Below are 8012 nucleotides of genomic sequence, written 5' to 3'. Positions count from 1 at the left end.
TGAATTAATTAAGTTTAACTAAGTTAAAGTCAGTTAAGCTAGTTCCAATTGATGGAGGAACTATTAGTTGTATAATCATCCAATTGTACAGGCGGTGCAAGCAGTCAGAGGAAGCCCTATGAGGATTGCGCAATTCATAATGAGGAATATACCTAATTAATAGGGGCTAATTTCCAAGGAAACAACGCAAGGAAATAGAGACTTGGGAAAGCCAAAATTTGGTTAAGTATTGGCCTAGGCTTGTCTAGAAAGCAGTGAGACAAATAAATATAGTGCAGAGGTTGCTCGGGCTTTAGCAAAGCATTGTAATCTTCTCATATTTTCTAACTAATGCAATATACAGATAGCGGGGTTTTTAGTTGTGGCTTTCCCCAGGAAATCATTTTGTAATGTGTTGATTGAATCCTTTCTCTTGTATGCTTCATGATTTCTCGATCGGCTAATTGTTTCCACTGATGAGTAGAGTAGATTCAAGTCTTTTGTTTTCGAAAATTACATAAGCAATTTGAATCTACAAGGAATTTCTACGGGTCGTATGGTGTTTTTTGGAATAGCCATTACATAAAAGGTTGAGAATCATTCTTTTCCATTTGTTCATACCTCATAGTGTGATGGCTCATATATGTGTATGTTGAATATTTTTTTTAAAAGGCATATATGGTGAGTGCATATGAGTTTTTTTAAACAAAAAAGGCATGTATGGTGAATGTTTGGTGTATGCTTCTTATATGGGGTCAATTAAAGTGGATGCTATTTATATGTCATGTGTTTGAAATATTACATTGGCATATGAAAGTATATAAAGTGCATATTGTTTATGAATATGGTATTCACTATTTTGATAAGACATATATTATATTGAAATTTCATGGTATATGGAGGAATATTAAGAGCTTACACTCTTAGTTGAATATTTTTTTGAAGACGTAGTTGTATACAAATCAGCATAGATCAATTTCTTTTGCAATTATTTAGAGGCCAGAACAAATTCTATGATGCATTCACTCATATCCATAGTGGGAGTAGTTCTCACTGGAAAAGAGAACTACCATGAGTGATCCAGGAAAATTAAGCACACCTTAATTTTCAATGAGTTGTGGAAAGGAGTTTGTGAAGGATGTGGAGAAAATGCACCCAAAAAAAACCCACTTCAGATAAGGAGTTTGCAATTTGGGAAAACATGAACAACAAGGCCTATGACTTAATTACAGCATCAGTAAATGAAGGGGTGAGTCTTCATATTTACCCATTTTCAAACGTTTTTGAATATTTAAGGAAGTTGAAGGAATATGATCCATTATGCATGACATAAAGGCCACCAATGTTGAAATAGATGTTCCTCTTACAACCTATGTCAAGGCACTGTATCCCACCTATTCACATTACCTTGATTCATTGCAAGCAAGTGGAAAACTTAAGGAGGTTTACTTTGAATCCCTAGAGAAGAAGTTTACTGAAAGAGATAATATTTTTGGGAAGAAGATAGCTCCTTAGTCTTCTGAAGAATTTTTTTGCCTTGCACAGAAAGAGAAGAATCAAGGACAAAATTCCTCTAGAGGAAGAGGTGGTTGAAGAGGAAGAGGAAGGAAGAATTTTAGAGGCAGGGGGGCAAACATTTCCAAGGAGAAAGTTATGATATTCATTTCATACGATGCAATAGAGATGGACATGATGCTTCCACATGTAAGTTTCCTTGGGACATAATTGAGTAGGAAAGAAATGAAGGAAAAGGTAAAACACCTGACAAAGGGAAAGGTAAAGCACCTGAATCTGCTCATTATGTTGTGGCACATTGCAACATTGGAGTAACTGAAGACTTATTCAATGCTTCACTTGCTTCATGGAAAGATGCTTGGTTGCTTGATTCAGGAGAAACTTGCCACATGACTTTTAGAAGATATTTCTTTGAAGAATTCATTGACAATGTTGATGGAGCAGTATACTTTACAGACAAGTCAAAACTCAAGCCATCAGGGCTTGGCACCATCAGGATCAAACTACCTGGTCTTCCATACTTTCTTCTACATGATGTTTTATACCTCTCAGAGTTGAGGAGAAACTTGTTGTATTTGGTCCACATATTCCAGCGAGGAAACTCCATTCATATATTTAATGGCAAGGTTGAGGTTAGAAAAGAATCATATCACTCACTTGTCATGACTAGGATAGAAGAAGAAATACTTTTGAAGTTGCAAGGAACCTCTGTTCGTGCACAAAACTTTTCATACAATTCTCACTATGATGAAGGTACATTTCCATCAATTCTTTTATGGCATGCTAGATTTGGGCACTTGAATTATGAAAAACTCTATTTGTTGAAGAAAAATGGTGTTACTGGTTTGCCTACAATTCCTAGGAAACTTAAGCAATGAGATGCTTGTAACTTAGGAAAGCATAAAAAACAGTATTTTCATGATTCTCATTCCAGAGCACATAGAAAACTTGAACTCATTAATTTTGATTTATGAGGCCTAATGTTTGTTCCTTCTGCAAATGATAATAAATATATGATGACATTTATTGATGACTACACCAGAATGTGTTGGCTTTATTTACTGAATAAAAAATCTGAAGCATTCGAAACATTTAAGAACTTTCATGCATGGATTGAAAATGATGAACAATCTCATATTGGCTCTATTCATACTGATAATGGAAAAGAATATATTTTGAATGAATTTGAAAACTATCTTCACCAACATGGGATCAAACATCAAACAATTGTGCCTTATAATCCCCAACAAAATGGAGTAGCTGAAAGAATGAACAGGACAATCTTAAATATGGTATGTTCGATGATATTTTTCAAGAATGTTAAGTTCATGTTTTGGGCTGATGCAGTTCTAAGTGTTGTGTATATAAAGAATAGGTGTCCATCTAATGCTATAAAAAACAAGACTCCCTATGAAATGTGGTATGGACACATTCCTTCGATGAGGCATCTCAGGGTTTTTGGTTCCACCTGTTATGCCTTGATACCTAAGGAACATAGAAACAAAATCGATGCAAGGATTCGAAAATGTATCTTCTTGGGCTACTCAAATACCTCCAAAGCATATCGTCTCTATGATGAAGTTAATAAGAAGTTTATAATATCTAGAGATGTGATCTTTCTTGAATCTTCCAAGACTTACAATGTTGTTGAGTAGCAGCTTAATCACTTGGATAGATTACATCATGCAAAGTATTTTCAAGAGTTTGGTAATGAGATTCCACATCTTTAAGGGGGCATCCCTATACTAGATCAATCTGTGGAATCTTCTTATGAAGCACTCTCTCCCCCGCATGAAGCTACAGCCACTAATAACACTTTGAGTGATGTAATTGACAGAATTGGGAGAATAAATCTTGATTTAGCCCCATCTTAGTCAACTGAGAAGCATGGGCCATCTCAGAAAGGTCCTCCAAAATCGCTGACAAAGACACTTAAAATTGTTCGTCCTCATGAGGTTGGAAAGATAGGAACAAGAAGCTCAACCAGACATAATGGAGGTGATGTAAACAATCCTTATTCACTTGTTGATATGGATGTTTCTTATGATTGTGAACTAAATTTGTCTACATATTTTGAACCAACTTCCTTCAAAGAAGTCGCTTCTCAAGATGAATGGAAAGAAGTGATGCAAAAATAATATGGTGTTTTGATAAAGAATGGCACCTTGAATCTGGTTGATCCTCCATTAGGAACCAAACCAATTGGCTCCAAGTGGGTCTTCAAGAACAAGTATAAAGAAAATGTCTCGCTTAACAAGAATAAAGGCAGGCTTGTGACAAAAGGTTTTGCACAGAAGGAAGAGGTCAATTATGAGGAGACTTTAAGTATTGAGGGGTTTTTGCAGTGCATTATATTAGATTATCATTTTGGGATTCAACTGCGTTAAGTAAGTCATTCATCTATGACCATTTCCATGAGAGGTAGTAGTAACTGACTAATTTCTCATGATTTTTGAATAGTTCACTTAGCACTCATTGCATCGGGTGATGCTCACAGGGGTGAAGAAGTGGGATTGAAACTAGTGAAACGAATCACATAGCGTCAATCATCACTTCCGGGGCTTGCACCCAGTAACCAGGACTTCCCTGGAGGTCACCCATCCCAGATCACCTCTGGCTCAAGCGCACTTAACTGTGGATTTTTCCCCACAATCGAGCCCACTTAGCTTGCTACCCCATTTGCAAAACCTTAGCAAGTATTGTGCCCCATGAACCATTCAAGTAGATTTACCTTCACTCTTTTGAATTTAAGTATTGAGGGGTTTTCACAATGCATTATATTAGATTATCATTTTGGGATTCAACTGCGTTAAGTAAGTCATTCATCTATGACCATTTCCATGAGAGGTAGTCATAACTGACTAATTTCTCATGATTTTTGAATAGTTCACTTAGCACTCATTACATCGGGTGATGCTCACAGGGGTGAAGAAGTGGGATTGAAACTAGTGAAACGAATCACATAATGTCAATCACACTTCCGGGGCTTGCACCCGGTAACCAGGACTTCCCGAGAGGTCACCCATCCCAGATCACCTTTGGCTCAAGCGCACTTAACAGTGGAGTTTTCCCCACAATCAAGCCCACTTAGCTTGCTACCCCATTTGCAAAACCTTAGCAAGTAATGTGCCTCATGAACCATTCAAGTAGATTTCCCTTCACTCTTTTGAATTTAAGTATTGAGGGGTTTTCGCAGTGCATTATATTAGATTATCATTTTGGGATTCAACTGCGTAAGTAAGTCATTCATCTATGACCATTTCATGAGAGGTAGTCGTAACTGACTAATTTCTCATGATTTTTATTGGAAAGTTCGAGTACAATAGTGACCTCAACAAAGAAAATTAGAGAAAAAAGAATTTGATAACCTCACTTCTTTAAAGTAACCAAAGAAATTGAGCCTATATACTTTGTAACTCAAAAAGACCTAAAAAAACTAAATGTGTTACATTTGGATTTTGAAAATAAATAAATAAAATTATGATAAAAAAAAAATGTTTTTAAAAATAAATATATTTCTAAATATTTATTTATAAAAAAATAATATATATTAATAAACAAAATTATTATAAAAATATTATCTATTGAAAAATAAAATATTAGGAAAAACAAATTACAATGTAAAAAAATAAGACTTTATAGTTTAGGTGGGTTATGTGGTTGTTTATATGAAATTGAGATTAAACATAAAAGCATTTATCTTTATTATTTTAGTCTAATATTACAATTTTGAGTAATATAAAGATAATCTTGAAGTGAAACTTAAGACTATATTAAAATAAAATAACTAAAGTTTCATTTTAATGGGATTTAAGGACATATACATCCAAGAAAAGTAAAGATTTAAGTGAGATTTTTTGGCTAATTTAATTAATTTGAAACTTTTAAGAGGTAACGGTGAAGAGGGCTTAACCGCGTGTAATGGTGAGGGGGCGAAAAGGTTGAAAAACTTGGGGTAAGATCCACCCTGTTGGGGGCGGAGAGCCTTAACCGCGTGTGATAAGAAAGTCCGAAGACTGTTCCCGTCCTTGTCGAGGGAGATGCCAACCATCTCTCCTTTCTACGAACACAAATAATTATAGGGGCATATAAATATTATATATGATTGTAAGTTTCTTTACGTAACCAATGTGGGATAAATAATCCATTTCTATTGTAACAAGAGGCAGAGGGTGGGTCGAACCCTGTTCCTCTATAATTCTTCTTTAAGTTCACAATCATTTCAGCTCACCCTTATACGTGTGTGCGATAAACCGCCGTTTGCACATATAATGGCCACGTGTAACCGCTGGTGTTCTGGAATTGTTCCGAGGACGGCTGGCGGCGTAGTTGGGGATGGATATAGCGTGGTTGAACTGGGGAAACGACATGCCCACTTAAAACTCCATGTCTTGCAGGGTCCGCGTCACAGACACCAGGTACTCAGTCCTTTTGGCTTTTGGGCCTCTTGGGCCAAGTCCATCCTCAACCAGCCCGTGCAGTGCCTTTTGTCCCAGGACCCACACTATGTTTGAATGATGATGTCATATGATTCTCGAGCCATAGTGTAATGATTATGTTTTTTTCTCTGAAAGTCATGAAAATTTCGATTATATTTAGAAAAAATGGGGTAGAGATTTTTGTAAATTTAAGTAAAAATTGTTAAATTTTAAAATTTTAAATGTTCTAGAAGTTTTTGATGGTGCTGAATTCATTTCCATCATCAAAAACATGATTCAAACACTGCATCTATAAAATTTTTTGAATTTTTTTCCAGAATCTAACTATTTTTTATCGTCCGAACAATTCCTCCATCTCCATAGCCAATTCTCAATATTGTCATATTGATTCTCCTTGTTTTTGTTTAATGTCAGATATACGTACTTATAAATAGGCATATAATTTTGATAGTATCTCGAGTTCTGTCACTTTGTCTAATTTATCACTTTGTCTGATCCACTGCTAAAAAGCAGAATGTAACCCAAGAGATATATCTGTGCTACTAATCCAGTGTTCCCTTGAGAAAACCTTTGACACAGTTTCAACTCCTATGTAATCTATTTAATGAAGTAATGAAAACCGAACCCTTACACAAAAAAATAGATGCTTTTAAGTAATATTTATCCTTAATTTTATATATTCCAACTAATTGTAAAGCGACCCTTTTTTTAAACGTGTAATTTGATAAAATATATTATTTTTAAATAAGTTTAGTAAAAAAAATTTTAATAAGGGTTTTATTTATTAACCTTCATTATTTTTTATAAATAAATAATTTTAATTATATTTATTTTTAAAATTATATATTCCGTTTTCATAATTTATTATTATCATCATCTTCATTAAAACTTAAATGTAATATCCCTGGTATTTTTAGGTTTTTTTAGGGTACAAAGTGTATAGATTCAAATCTTTTTTGTCACCTATAAATAATTTTAATTATATTTATTTTTAAAATTATATATTCCGTTTTCATAATTTATTATTATCATCATCTTCATTAAAACTTAAATGTAATATCCCTGGTATTTTTAGGTTTTTTTAGGGTACAAAGTGTATAGATTCAAATCTTTTTTGTCACCTTAATGAAGTGGGATTATCAAATTCAATTTTCTCTAAATATCTTTGTTTTTAAAGGGGGAGGGGGTGGGCGAGGGTTGCAGAAGAAGCAGTATATATATTACATATTTTACATTCTGTACAATCGATATTACAAATGTTGTGTCACACTGACAGCAACCCCAAATAGTCAACATATGATGCGTGCAAGCATCCGGCATGTAGCGCAATACGAACCTGGGTGGGGAGGGCAATATTGCTCTGTCCCAACCACCCGGGACACAATGCAAATACATTCTCTAAATATCTTTGTTGTGGTCACCATTGTACATTATTAGTCGGGGGCTTTCCAACAATATAAATTTCATCAAAATTGAGCTTTCTACATAAAGTTATGACCCTTGGAAGATTTTCTCTTTAGTTCCACATTGACATTCACATCGCCCGTGTATCATCGCCACATTTGCAAGCCATACATCTTGGCTTGTTAGGTAATATCTAGCTCTAGGATTCTTGCTTGTCCACATTAGCACCTTTTATAATTTTCCATATTTTCATATTTGAGCTTGCAAGCCAAACATCTTGGCTTGTTAGGTAATATCCAGCTCTAGGATTCTTGTTTGTCCACATTAGCACCTTTTATAATTTTCCATATTTTCATATTTGAGCACCACCTAGTCAGCGTGGTCAAACATTCAAATATTTGGATTTGGATGTTTCAAAATGGTTGATTAAATTAATTTCCATATTTCTAGATTCCCACTATGATTAGTCGGTCAACCTTCCACTTGTTGAGGTTCAAAAATAAGCTCATTTTGTCATCTCGTTGAGGTTCAAAAATAAGCTCATTTTATCATCGTGTTGTCCTCAGTTTTTCCTACCTTTACATTTCTTTATAAAAATGGTTTAGAAGTTTTAGCAAAACTAAAAACTAAAGGATGTGGCAAAAAATAAGGAGATGGTTTTCCATCTATGGATGT

The 8012-nt window shown here is 34.6% G+C and overlaps 1 non-coding gene across 1 annotated transcript; it reads right to left on the bottom strand.

Annotated features, from left to right (window-relative positions):
• Window positions 1–5438: 5438 nt before the first annotated feature.
• LOC149140960 (U6atac minor spliceosomal RNA) lies at window positions 5439–5564 on the bottom strand. Its single transcript, XR_016265389.1, has one exon. It is a non-coding gene; the product is annotated as a U6atac minor spliceosomal RNA (small nuclear RNA).
• Between the last annotated feature and the right edge of the window lie 2448 nt (window positions 5565–8012).

This window comes from Pinus tabuliformis, chromosome X (assembly GCF_031772625.1).
Source record: "Pinus tabuliformis cultivar Carrire ecotype Pingquan chromosome X, CPIR1, whole genome shotgun sequence".
In the NCBI taxonomy this organism is placed as follows: Eukaryota; Viridiplantae; Streptophyta; class Pinopsida; order Pinales; family Pinaceae; genus Pinus; species Pinus tabuliformis.
Note: the sequence above shows the minus strand (reverse complement) of the source record. Positions and strands in the feature narration are given on the sequence as shown.